This window comes from Oncorhynchus masou, unplaced genomic scaffold (genome assembly GCF_036934945.1).
Source record: "Oncorhynchus masou masou isolate Uvic2021 unplaced genomic scaffold, UVic_Omas_1.1 unplaced_scaffold_8272, whole genome shotgun sequence".
Classification (NCBI taxonomy): domain Eukaryota; kingdom Metazoa; phylum Chordata; class Actinopteri; order Salmoniformes; family Salmonidae; genus Oncorhynchus; species Oncorhynchus masou.
Window position 1 is genome coordinate 1 of NW_027014753.1, and position 12,880 is coordinate 12,880.

The following is a 12,880-nucleotide window of genomic DNA, read 5'->3' on the forward strand; positions in this document are numbered from 1 at the left end:
CATAGTGGCCAAGCGGTAAGGCGTCGGTCTTGTAAACCGAAGATCATGGGTTCAAATCCCATCTGTGCCTTACTGAAAGATAGCTGGTACCATGGGATGGTACTTTCACTGGATGACTTTGAAGAAAAAAAAAGTTTTCTCAAAATGGCAACACTGCTAATTATATAGTAAGGGGGGATGCCTCTACGGTAGAGCTAATACTTGAAATGCATGCGCTCTGAAGTTAATCCCCAAATTCTCTGATGAGTATATTTAGTTGTGAAATTAGCTTTTGCACAACTCTACTTTCCAGAATGTAGACATTTTAAGAAGGAAATAGATGTGCAAAGTCATCTGTTTTTGTAAACTGAAGCACATGGGTTCAATCTTGGGTTCAAGCCTTGTTCGACGTTTATGGAAGCTAGATGATATTATGGAAATGTACTTTCATTAGAACAGTGTAAAGAAAGGGTCAATTGTATTGATATGGCCACTACGACCTGTATGCTCTAGTCGGCTGGCCCTCGCTACATATTCATCGCCAGACCCACTGGTTCCAGGTCATCTTTTTAGTCTATGCTAGGTAAAGCTGCGCCTTATCTCAAATCACTGGTCACGATAACAACACCCACCCGTAGCAAGCGCTCCAGCAGGTATATCTCACTGGTCATCCCCAAATCCAACACCTCCTTTTTCCGCCTTTCCTTCCAGTTCTCTGCTGACAATGACTGGAACGAATTGCAAAAATCGCTGAAGCTGGAGACATTTCCCTCACTAACTTTCAGTGTTGCCAACTTAGCGACTTAGTCGCTGTATTTAGCAAGTATTCAGACCCCTCTGAATACTTGCAGACATTTTTATTTTACTCACTTTTGGTCTCTTCCACAATGTTATTCCTCACAGCCAATAGCTACTTTCCTTACTGAGGTGTTGGCAACACCGCTAACTTTAAACATCGGCTATCTGAGCAGCTAACTGATCGCTGCAGCTGTACAAAGCCCATCTGTAAATAGCCCACCCAATCTACCTACCTCATCCCCATATTGTTTGAATATACTTTCTGCTCTTTGCACACCAGTATTTCTACTTGCACATCATCATCTGCTCATCTATCACTCCAGTGTTAATTTGCTAAATTGTAAATACTTTGCTACTATGGCCTATTTATTGCCTTACCTCCATTTGCACGCACTGTATATAGACTTTCTTTTTTTTTTTCTTCTATTGTGTTATTGACTGTACGCTTGTTTATTCCATCTGTAACTCTGTGTTGTTGTTTGTGTTGCGCTGCTTTGCTTTATCTTGGCCAGGTCGCAATTGAATATGAAAACTTGTTCTCAACTGGCTTACCTGGTTAATTATAGGTGAAATTTAAAAAAAATTAGAATTTTTTCTTTCAGAGAAAGGGGATGTAGCTCAGTGGTAGAGCGCATGCTTTGCATGTATGAGGTCCTGGGTTCAAACCCCAGCTTCTCCACTAAAATATTTTCAATGGCCCATCTCCTACTTTCCAGGATGTTGAAATTCTCAACAGGAAACAGAGATGTGCTAAATAATTTGCTCTTGTAATCTGAAGAACATGTGTTCAATCCCTGTTCTTACATTTATGGAACAGAAGTGGCACGGTTGCCAACTTGTATTGCATCATTTTCAAAAACCGAAGTTCATGGGTTAATGACTGTCCATACTTGCTTGTATGTTCTCCACTGAGTATTTGTGTGCCAAATTCACATTACTCAACTCCTACTTTCCAGAATGTTGAAATTCTCACAGGAAACAGAGATGTTATTTGTATGCCAAATTCACATTACACAACTACTACTTTCCAGAATGTTGATAAATATATTCCAGAATTGAGTGGCATAGTGGCCAAGCGGTAAGGCGTCGGTCTTGTAAACCGAAGATCATGGGTTCAAAATCTGTGCCTTACTGAAAGATAGCTGGTACCATGGGATGAGTGTCTTGTAAACCGAAGATCATGGGTTCAAATCCCATCTGTGCCTTACTGAAAGATAGCTGGTACCATGGGATGGTTCTTTCACTGGATGACTTTGAAGAAAAAAAACGTTTTCTCAAAATGGCAATACTGCTAATTATATAGTAAGGGGGTATGCCTCTACGGTAGAGCTAATACTTGAAATGCATGCGCTCTGAAGTTAATCCCCAAATTCTCTGATGAGTATATTTAGTTGTGAAATTAGCTTTTGCACAACTCTACTTTCCAGAATGTAGACATTTTAAGAAGGAAATAGATGTGCAAAGTCATCTGTTTTTGTAAACTGAAGCACATGGGTTCAATCTGGGTTCAAGCCTTGTTCGACGTTTATGGAAGCTAGATGATATTATGGAAATGTACTTTCATTAGAACAGTGTAAAGAAAGGGTCAATTGTATTGATATGGCCACTACGACCTGTATGCTCTAGTCGGCTGGCCCTCGCTACATATTCATCGCCAGACCCACTGGTTCCAGGTCATCTTTTTAGTCTATGCTAGGTAAAGCTGCGCCTTATCTCAAATCACTGGTCACGATAACAACACCCACCCGTAGCAAGCGCTCCAGCAGGTATATCTCACTGGTCATCCCCAAATCCAACACCTCCTTTTTCCGCCTTTCCTTCCAGTTCTCTGCTGACAATGACTGGAACGAATTGCAAAAATCGCTGAAGCTGGAGACATTTCCCTCACTAACTTTCAGTGTTGCCAACTTAGCGACTTAGTCGCTGTATTTAGCAAGTATTCAGACCCCTCTGAATACTTGCAGACATTTTTATTTTACTCACTTTTGGTCTCTTCCACAATGTTATTCCTCACAGCCAATAGCTACTTTCCTTACTGAGGTGTTGGCAACACCGCTAACTTTAAACACGGCTATCTGAGCAGCTAACTGATCGCTGCAGCTGTACAAAGCCCATCTGTAAATAGCCCACCCAATCTACCTACCTCATCCCCATATTGTTTGAATATACTTTCTGCTCTTTGCACACCAGTATTTCTACTTGCACATCATCATCTGCTCATCTATCACTCCAGTGTTAATTTGCTAAATTGTAAATACTTTGCTACTATGGCCTATTTATTGCCTTACCTCCATTTGCACGCACTGTATATAGACTTTCTTTTTTTTCTTCTATTGTGTTATTGACTGTACGCTTGTTTATTCCATCTGTAACTCTGTGTTGTTGTTTGTGTTGCGCTGCTTTGCTTTATCTTGGCCAGGTCGCAATTGAATATGAAAACTTGTTCTCAACTGGCTTACCTGGTTAATTATAGGTGAAATTTAAAAAAATTAGAATTTTATCTTTTAGAGAAAGGGGATGTAGCTCAGTGGTAGAGCGCATGCTTTGCATGTATGAGGTCCTGGGTTCAAACCCCAGCTTCTCCACTAAAATATTTTCAATGGCCCATCTCCTACTTTCCAGGATGTTGAAATTCTCAACAGGAAACAGAGATGTGCTAAATAATTTGCTCTTGTAATCTGAAGAACATGTGTTCAATCCCTGTTCTTACATTTATGGAACAGAAGTGGCACGGTTGCCAACTTGTATTGCATCATTTTCAAAAACCGAAGTTCATGGGTTAATGACTGTCCATACTTGCTTGTATGTTCTCCACTGAGTATTTGTGTGCCAAATTCACATTACTCAACTCCTACTTTCCAGAATGTTGAAATTCTCACAGGAAACAGAGATGTTATTTGTATGCCAAATTCACATTACACAACTACTACTTTCCAGAATGTTGATAAATATATTCCAGAATTGAGTGGCATAGTGGCCAAGCGGTAAGGCGTCGGTCTTGTAAACCGAAGATCATGGGTTCAAATCCCATCTGTGCCTTACTGAAAGATAGCTGGTACCATGGGATGGGTCTTTCACTGGATGACTTTGAAGAAAAAAAAGGTTTCTCAAAATGGCAACACTGCTAATTATATAGTAAGGGCATGTGCCTCTACGGTAGAGCTAATACTTGAAATGCATGCGCTCTGAAGTTAATCCCCAAATTCTCTGATGAGTATATTTAGTTGTGAAATTAGCTTTTGCACAACTCTACTTTCCAGAATGTAGACATTTTAAGAAGGAAATAGATGTGCAAAGTCATCTGTTTTTGTAAACTGAATCACATGGGTTCAATCTTGGGTTCAAGCCTTGTTCGACGTTTATGGAAGCTAGATGATATTATGGAAATGTACTTTCATTAGAACAGTGTAAAGAAAGGGTCAATTGTATTGATATGGCCACTACGACCTGTATGCTCTAGTCGGCTGGCCCTCGCTACATATTCATCGCCAGACCCACTGGTTCCAGGTCATCTTTTTAGTCTATGCTAGGTAAAGCTGCGCCTTATCTCAAATCACTGGTCACGATAACAACACCCACCCGTAGCAAGCGCTCCAGCAGGTATATCTCACTGGTCATCCCCAAATCCAACACCTCCTTTTTCCGCCTTTCCTTCCAGTTCTCTGCTGACAATGACTGGAACGAATTGCAAAAATCGCTGAAGCTGGAGACATTTCCCTCACTAACTTTCAGTGTTGCCAACTTAGCGACTTAGTCGCTGTATTTAGCAAGTATTCAGACCCCTCTGAATACTTGCAGACATTTTTATTTTACTCACTTTTGGTCTCTTCCACAATGTTATTCCTCACAGCCAATAGCTACTTTCCTTACTGAGGTGTTGGCAACACCGCTAACTTTAAACATCGGCTATCTGAGCAGCTAACTGATCGCTGCAGCTGTACAAAGCCCATCTGTAAATAGCCCACCCAATCTACCTACCTCATCCCCATATTGTTTGAATATACTTTCTGCTCTTTGCACACCAGTATTTCTACTTGCACATCATCATCTGCTCATCTATCACTCCAGTGTTAATTTGCTAAATTGTAAATACTTTGCTACTATGGCCTATTTATTGCCTTACCTCCATTTGCACGCACTGTATATAGACTTTCTTTTTTTTCTTCTATTGTGTTATTGACTGTACGCTTGTTTATTCCATCTGTAACTCTGTGTTGTTGTTTGTGTTGCGCTGCTTTGCTTTATCTTGGCCAGGTCGCAATTGAATATGAAAACTTGTTCTCAACTGGCTTACCTGGTTAATTATAGGTGAAATTTAAAAAAAAAATTAGAATTTTTTCTTTCAGAGAAAGGGGATGTAGCTCAGTGGTAGAGCGCATGCTTTGCATGTATGAGGTCCTGGGTTCAAACCCCAGCTTCTCCACTAAAATATTTTCAATGGCCCATCTCCTACTTTCCAGGATGTTGAAATTCTCAACAGGAAACAGAGATGTGCTAAATAATTTGCTCTTGTAATCTGAAGAACATGTGTTCAATCCCTGTTCTTACATTTATGGAACAGAAGTGGCACGGTTGCCAACTTGTATTGCATCATTTTCAAAAACCGAAGTTCATGGGTTAATGACTGTCCATACTTGCTTGTATGTTCTCCACTGAGTATTTGTGTGCCAAATTCACATTACTCAACTCCTACTTTCCAGAATGTTGAAATTCTCACAGGAAACAGAGATGTTATTTGTATGCCAAATTCACATTACACAACTACTACTTTCCAGAATGTTGATAAATATATTCCAGAATTGAGTGGCATAGTGGCCAAGCGGTAAGGCGTCGGTCTTGTAAACCGAAGATCATGGGTTCAAATCCCATCTGTGCCTTACTGAAAGATAGCTGGTACCATGGGATGGTTCTTTCACTGGATGACTTTGAAGAAAAAAAACGTTTTCTCAAAATGGCAATACTGCTAATTATATAGTAAGGGGGTATGCCTCTACGGTAGAGCTAATACTTGAAATGCATGCGCTCTGAAGTTAATCCCCAAATTCTCTGATGGGTATATTTAGTTGTGAAATTAGCTTTTGCACAACTCTACTTTCCAGAATGTAGACATTTTAAGAAGGAAATAGATGTGCAAAGTCATCTGTTTTTGTAAACTGAAGCACATGGGTTCAATCCTGGGTTCAAGCCTTGTTCGACGTTTATGGAAGCTAGATGATATTATGGAAATGTACTTTCATTAGAACAGTGTAAAGAAAGGGTCAATTGTATTGATATGGCCACTACGACCTGTATGCTCTAGTCGGCTGGCCCTCGCTACATATTCATCGCCAGACCCACTGGTTCCAGGTCATCTTTTTAGTCTATGCTAGGTAAAGCTGCGCCTTATCTCAAATCACTGGTCACGATAACAACACCCACCCGTAGCAAGCGCTCCAGCAGGTATATCTCACTGGTCATCCCCAAATCCAACACCTCCTTTTTCCGCCTTTCCTTCCAGTTCTCTGCTGACAATGACTGGAACGAATTGCAAAAATCGCTGAAGCTGGAGACATTTCCCTCACTAACTTTCAGTGTTGCCAACTTAGCGACTTAGTCGCTGTATTTAGCAAGTATTCAGACCCCTCTGAATACTTGCAGACATTTTTATTTTACTCACTTTTGGTCTCTTCCACAATGTTATTCCTCACAGCCAATAGCTACTTTCCTTACTGAGGTGTTGGCAACACCGCTAACTTTAAACATCGGCTATCTGAGCAGCTAACTGATCGCTGCAGCTGTACAAAGCCCATCTGTAAATAGCCCACCCAATCTACCTACCTCATCCCCATATTGTTTGAATATACTTTCTGCTCTTTGCACACCAGTATTTCTACTTGCACATCATCATCTGCTCATCTATCACTCCAGTGTTAATTTGCTAAATTGTAAATACTTTGCTACTATGGCCTATTTATTGCCTTACCTCCATTTGCACGCACTGTATATAGACTTTCTTTTTTTTTTCTTCTATTGTGTTATTGACTGTACGCTTGTTTATTCCATCTGTAACTCTGTGTTGTTGTTTGTGTTGCGCTGCTTTGCTTTATCTTGGCCAGGTCGCAATTGAATATGAAAACTTGTTCTCAACTGGCTTACCTGGTTAATTATAGGTGAAATTTAAAAAAAAAATTAGAATTTTTCTTTCAGAGAAAGGGGATGTAGCTCAGTGGTAGAGCGCATGCTTTGCATGTATGAGGTCCTGGGTTCAAACCCCAGCTTCTCCACTAAAATATTTTCAATGGCCCATCTCCTACTTTCCAGGATGTTGAAATTCTCAACAGGAAACAGAGATGTGCTAAATAATTTGCTCTTGTAATCTGAAGAACATGTGTTCAATCCCTGTTCTTACATTTATGGAACAGAAGTGGCACGGTTGCCAACTTGTATTGCATCATTTTCAAAAACCGAAGTTCATGGGTTAATGACTGTCCATACTTGCTTGTATGTTCTCCACTGAGTATTTGTGTGCCAAATTCACATTACTCAACTCCTACTTTCCAGAATGTTGAAATTCTCACAGGAAACAGAGATGTTATTTGTATGCCAAATTCACATTACACAACTACTACTTTCCAGAATGTTGATAAATATATTCCAGAATTGAGTGGCATAGTGGCCAAGCGGTAAGGCGTCGGTCTTGTAAAACGAAGATCATGGGTTCAAATCCCATCTGTGCCTTACTGAAAGATAGCTGGTACCATGGGATGGTACATTCACTGGATGACTTTGAAGAAAAAAAACGTTTTCTCAAAATGGCAACACTGCTAATTATATAGTAAGGGGATGTGCCTCTACGGTAGAGCTAATACTTGAAATGCATGCGCTCTGAAGTTAATCCCCAAATTCTCTGATGAGTATATTTAGTTGTGAAATTAGCTTTTGCACAACTCTACTTTCCAGAATGTAGACATTTTAAGAAGGAAATAGATGTGCAAAGTCATCTGTTTTTGTAAACTGAAGCACATGGGTTCAATCCTGGGTTCAAGCCTTGTTCGACGTTTATGGAAGCTAGATGATATTATGGAAATGTACTTTCATTAGAACAGTGTAAAGAAAGGGTCAATTGTATTGATATGGCCACTACGACCTGTATGCTCTAGTCGGCTGGCCCTCGCTACATATTCATCGCCAGACCCACTGGTTCCAGGTCATCTTTTTAGTCTATATAGCCGATATCCAAAGACCCACCCCTAAATGTCATTATAGCCATCCAATTTATATTTATTTTCCTTTAACTGAGAGGGATGGGATCTATAGCCTAACCTAGGCCTACTAATGTTTCAGCCTACTTTTATTTCCCTGTTTTTTTTGTTGCTATTATTACTTGGGGTTCCCTATGTCCCTTGGGGGAGGTATATGTAGGCTGGGCTATTGATTTTATATTTCTCCCCTCTTTTAGCGTGATCTGGACAAGGGCAACTGTGTCATTTACTCAATGCGGGTGGAGAGGATGAGGCATTTCTTTGGTGCGGAGAGGGAGACGTTGTGCGTTGCTAACTGTTGCCGGTTTTTGTTTTATTTGGAACACAGAATTGAGACTGAGCGGGGGGGTTATAGATCCAACGGGATGTGTCGAGGGCTGGAAAAACCTTGGATCATTGCTATTCCAACTTCCGCGACGCATATAAGGCCCTGCCCCGCCCTCCTTTCGGAAAAGCTGACCACGACTCCATTTTGCTGATCCCTGCCTACAGACAGAAACTAAAACAAGAAGCTCCTGCGCTGAGGTCTGTTCAACGCTGGTCCGACCAATCTGATTCCACAATCCAAGACTGCTTCCATCACGTGGACTGGGATATGTTCCGTATTGCGTCAGACGACAACATTGACGAATATGCTGATTCGGTGTGCGACTTCATTAGAACGTGCGTTGAAGATGTCGTTCCCATAGCAACGATTAAAACATTCCCAAACCAGAAACCGTGGATTGATGGCAGCATTCACGTGAAACTGAAAGCGCGAACCACTGCTTTTAATCAGGGCAAGGTGACTGGAAACATGACTGAATACAAACAGTGTAACTATTCCCTCCGCAAGGCAATCAAACAAGCTAAGCGTCAGTATAGAGACAAAGTAGAATCTCAATTCAACGGCTCAGACACAACAGGTATGTGGCAGGGTCTACAGTCAATCACGGATTACAAAAAGAAAACCAGCACCGTCACGGACCAGGATGTCTTGTTCCCAGGCAGACTAAATAACTTTTTTGCCCGCTTTGAGGACAATACAGTGCCACTGACACGGCCTGCAACTGAAACATGCGGTCTCTCCTTCACTGCAGCCGACGTGAGGAAAACATTTAAACGTGTCAACCCTCGCAAGGCTGCAGGCCCAGACGGCATCCCCAGCCGCGCCCTCAGAGCATGCGCAGACCAGCTGGCTGGTGTGTTTACGGACATATTCAATCAATACCTATCCCAGTCTGTTGTTCCCACATGCTTCAAGAGGGCCACCATTGTTCCTGTTCCCAAGAAAGCTAAGGGAGCTGAGCTAAACGACTACCGCCCCGTAGCACTCACTTCCGTCATCATGAAGTGCTTTGAGAGACTAGTCAAGGACCATATCACCTCCACCCTACCTGACACCCTAGACCCACTCCAATTTGCTTACCGCCCAAATAGGTCCACAGACGATGCAATCTCAACCACACTGCACACTGCCCTAACCCATCTGGAAAAGAGGAATACCTATGTGAGAATGCTGTTCATCGACTACAGCTCGGCATTTAACACCATAGTGCCCTCCAAGCTCGTCATCAAGCTCGAGACTCTGGGTCTCGACCCCGCCCTATGCAACTGGTTACTGGACTTCCTGACGGGCCGCCCCCAGGTGGTGAGGGTAGGCAACAACATATCCACCCCGCTGATCCTCAATACTGGGGCCCCACAAGGGTGTGTTCTGAGCCCTCTCCTGTACTCCCTGTTCACCCTGTGGACTTCAGGAAACAGCAGAGGGAACACCCCCCTATCCACATCGATGGAACAGTAGTGGAGAGGGTAGTAAGTTTTAAGTTCCTCGGCGTACACATCACAGACAAACTGAATTGGTCCACCCACACAGACAGCATCGTGAAGAATGCGCAGCAGCGCCTCTTCAACCTCAGGAGGCTGAAGAAATTCGGCTTGTCACCAAAAGCACTCACAAACTTCTACAGATGCACAATCGAGAGCATCCTGTCGGGCTGTATCACCGCCTGGTACGGCAACTGCTCCGCCCACAACCGTAAGGCTCTCCAGAGGGTAGTGAGGTCTGCACAACGCATCACCGGGGGCAAACTACCTGCCCTCCAGGACACCTACACCACCCGATGTCACAGGAAGGCCATAAAGATCATCAAGGACAACAACCACCCGAGCCACTGCCTGTTCACCCCGCTATCATCCAGAAGGCGAGGTCAGTACAGGTGCATTAAAGCTGGGACCGAGAGACTGAAAAACAGCTTCTATCTCAAGGCCATCATACTGTTAAACAGCCACCACTAACATTGAGTGGCTGCTGCCAACACACTGACTCAACTCCAGCCACTTTAATAATGGGAATTGATGGGAAATGATGTAAAATATATCACTAGCCACTTTAAACAATGCTACCTTATATAATGTTTACATACCCTACATTATTCATCTCATATGTATACGTATATACTGTACTCTATATCATCTACTGCATCCTTATGTAATACATGTATCACTAGCCACTTTAACTATGCCACTTTGTTTAGATACTCATCTCATATGTATATACTGTACTCGATACCATCTACTGTATCTTGCCTATGCCGCTCTGTACCATCACTCATTCATATATCTTATGTACATATTCTTTATCCCCTTACACTTGTGTCTATAAGGTAGTAGTTTTGGAATTGTTAGCTAGATTACTTGTTGGTTATTACTGCATTGTCGGAACTAGAAGCACAAGCATTTCACTACGCTCGCACTAACATCTGCTAACCATGTGTATGTGACAAATAACATTTGATTTGATTTGATTTTGAGTTGTTTGGAAACTCGGCTGCGGTGTTCAGAGATTATTATTTTATGTACACCATTTATTTTCCTTTTATGTGAACGCAGCTGTAACTACTATCCACTTTTACCCAGCGATGACTTGCACTAAAGTTCGATTACTGTTCGATGACGATGACTAGTACCTTTAATCTATTGACATGGAACTGCCATGGTCTAGGGCATGCAATAAAACAGAAAAAGATACTATGTGCTCTAAAAAAGGAAAAAGCAGACATTGCGCTATTACAAGAGACACACCTCTGTGATGCTGAACATGCCAAACTCCGCAGAGCTTGGGTGGGACAGGTGTATTTCTCATCTTTCAAATCAAACAGTAGAGGCACAGCCATACTTATCCATAAAAATGTTCCATTCATAATTGACAAAAACATATCTGATCCGGAGGGGAGATTAATTTTGATAACTGGGTCACTATATGGTCAACCAATTACTATATTAAACATATACGCCCCTAACACAGATACTCCTGCCTTCATGTCAAAAATGATAACCCTGTTCAATGCTCTTACTAAAGAGATGGGACTGATAGATATCTGGAGAGAGACTAATAGCTCATCTATGGACTATACATACTACTCTAATGTCCATAACACCTACTCCCGTATAGATTGCATTTTTATCCCAAAGAGTTTCATAAATTCAACCACATGTACAATTGGACCTATAGCACTTTCAGATCACGCCTTTGTCCACCTCCGCTTTGACCTCTGCAAACATCCCAAGGTCAAAGAGCTGGAAATTCAACACCTCCATGTTATCAATCGAAGCGTTCCATACATTGGTAACTACATGGATAGACAACTACACACAAGACAACAAAGATTCTCCTGTTTCTCCGGCCACAATGTGGGACGCTGCAAAAGCCACACTAAGTGGCCATCTAATCGCATATGCTTCCTCTAAGAAAAACGCAATGGAAGCACACAGGCTAGATCTTGAGAGGGAGCTGGAATGCTGTGAAAAAATACATAAACAATCCCCAGACAGCACCTACTGGAGTCATCTTAAAGCAGCCAAAGCCAAACTGAATTTGGACAACACTCGGGAGATAAAAAAAGGTTTTCTTTACTAAACAGAAATACCATGAGTATTAGTAGATTGCCCAGTAGATTGCTTGCTTACCAAATAAAAAAAGAGCAGTCAGAGCGTACAATCACGGCTATCCGAACAGCAGAGGACGAGGTCACATATGACCCAAAAAAGATCAATTTAACTTTTCATGATTTTTACTGCAAACTATACACCTCTGAGAGAAAACACACGGAGGCAGAACTCCACTCTTTCCTAGAGGGAATCTCGCTACCTAAACTATCAGAGACCAACCAAGAAGATCTCAACTCCCCCTTCAGACCTGAGGAGATCCTGGAGGCAATTACCTCCATGCCACCTAATAAGTCCCCAGGCCCAGATGGATTCCTCAGAGAGTTCTACAAAGCTTTTTGGCCCCAGCTCCGCCCTATCTTCATGCCAATGCTGGAGGATTTTGGCAAAAACAGAGCTCTCCCAGACTCAATGCACACAGCCCGCATTACAGTGTTGCTAAAAAAGGACAAGGACCCCTATCCTGCTCGTCCTTCCGGCCCATAAGCTTGTTGGATTTCGACTATAAAATAATTACCAAATTGCTCGCCAAAAGACTAAACACTCTTCTTCGCAAAATAATATAAGCGGACCAAACTGGATTTATTAGAGACAGATACTCTTCTGATAACATTCGCTGTCTTTTTGATATTATTGATCAAGTAAACGCACAGAAGACTCCTGTCCTGCTGGATTCACTGGATGCTGAGAAGGCGTTTGACAGGATGGAGTGGAGCTTTCTGTTTTCAGTCTTAGAAAAGTTCAATATGGGCCCAAATGTTATTAAATGGATCAAATCCCTATACTCTCATCCAAATGCCATGGTGACTACTAATGGACTGAACTCTGACAGATTCCCTCTGGAACGGGGCACAAGACAAGGGTGCTCGCTGTCCCCCCTGCTCTACTTGTTGGGGGCGGAGCCTCTGGCAGAGCTGATAAGGAGCAATCCA

General features: G+C 42.1%; 8 non-coding genes across 8 annotated transcripts; all 8 read left to right on the forward strand.

Annotated features, from left to right (window-relative positions):
* The first annotated feature begins 1,384 nt into the window (after positions 1–1,384).
* trnaa-ugc (transfer RNA alanine (anticodon UGC)) lies at positions 1,385–1,456 on the forward strand. The gene has a single exon. It is a non-coding gene; the product is annotated as a tRNA-Ala (tRNA).
* Positions 1,457–1,838: 382 nt separating this feature from the next.
* Positions 1,839–1,982, forward strand: trnat-ugu (transfer RNA threonine (anticodon UGU)). Its single transcript has 2 exons — positions 1,839–1,874; positions 1,947–1,982. It is a non-coding gene; the product is annotated as a tRNA-Thr (tRNA).
* Positions 1,983–3,290: 1,308 nt separating this feature from the next.
* trnaa-ugc (transfer RNA alanine (anticodon UGC)) lies at positions 3,291–3,362 on the forward strand. The gene has a single exon. It is a non-coding gene; the product is annotated as a tRNA-Ala (tRNA).
* Positions 3,363–3,744: 382 nt separating this feature from the next.
* trnat-ugu (transfer RNA threonine (anticodon UGU)) lies at positions 3,745–3,816 on the forward strand. Its single transcript has one exon. It is a non-coding gene; the product is annotated as a tRNA-Thr (tRNA).
* A 1,312-nt stretch (positions 3,817–5,128) lies between these two features.
* On the forward strand, positions 5,129–5,200 carry trnaa-ugc (transfer RNA alanine (anticodon UGC)). The gene has a single exon. It is a non-coding gene; the product is annotated as a tRNA-Ala (tRNA).
* Positions 5,201–5,582: 382 nt separating this feature from the next.
* On the forward strand, positions 5,583–5,654 carry trnat-ugu (transfer RNA threonine (anticodon UGU)). The gene has a single exon. It is a non-coding gene; the product is annotated as a tRNA-Thr (tRNA).
* Positions 5,655–6,968: 1,314 nt separating this feature from the next.
* Positions 6,969–7,040, forward strand: trnaa-ugc (transfer RNA alanine (anticodon UGC)). Its single transcript has one exon. It is a non-coding gene; the product is annotated as a tRNA-Ala (tRNA).
* Positions 7,041–7,422: 382 nt separating this feature from the next.
* trnat-ugu (transfer RNA threonine (anticodon UGU)) lies at positions 7,423–7,494 on the forward strand. The gene has a single exon. It is a non-coding gene; the product is annotated as a tRNA-Thr (tRNA).
* Positions 7,495–12,880: the final 5,386 nt, after the last annotated feature.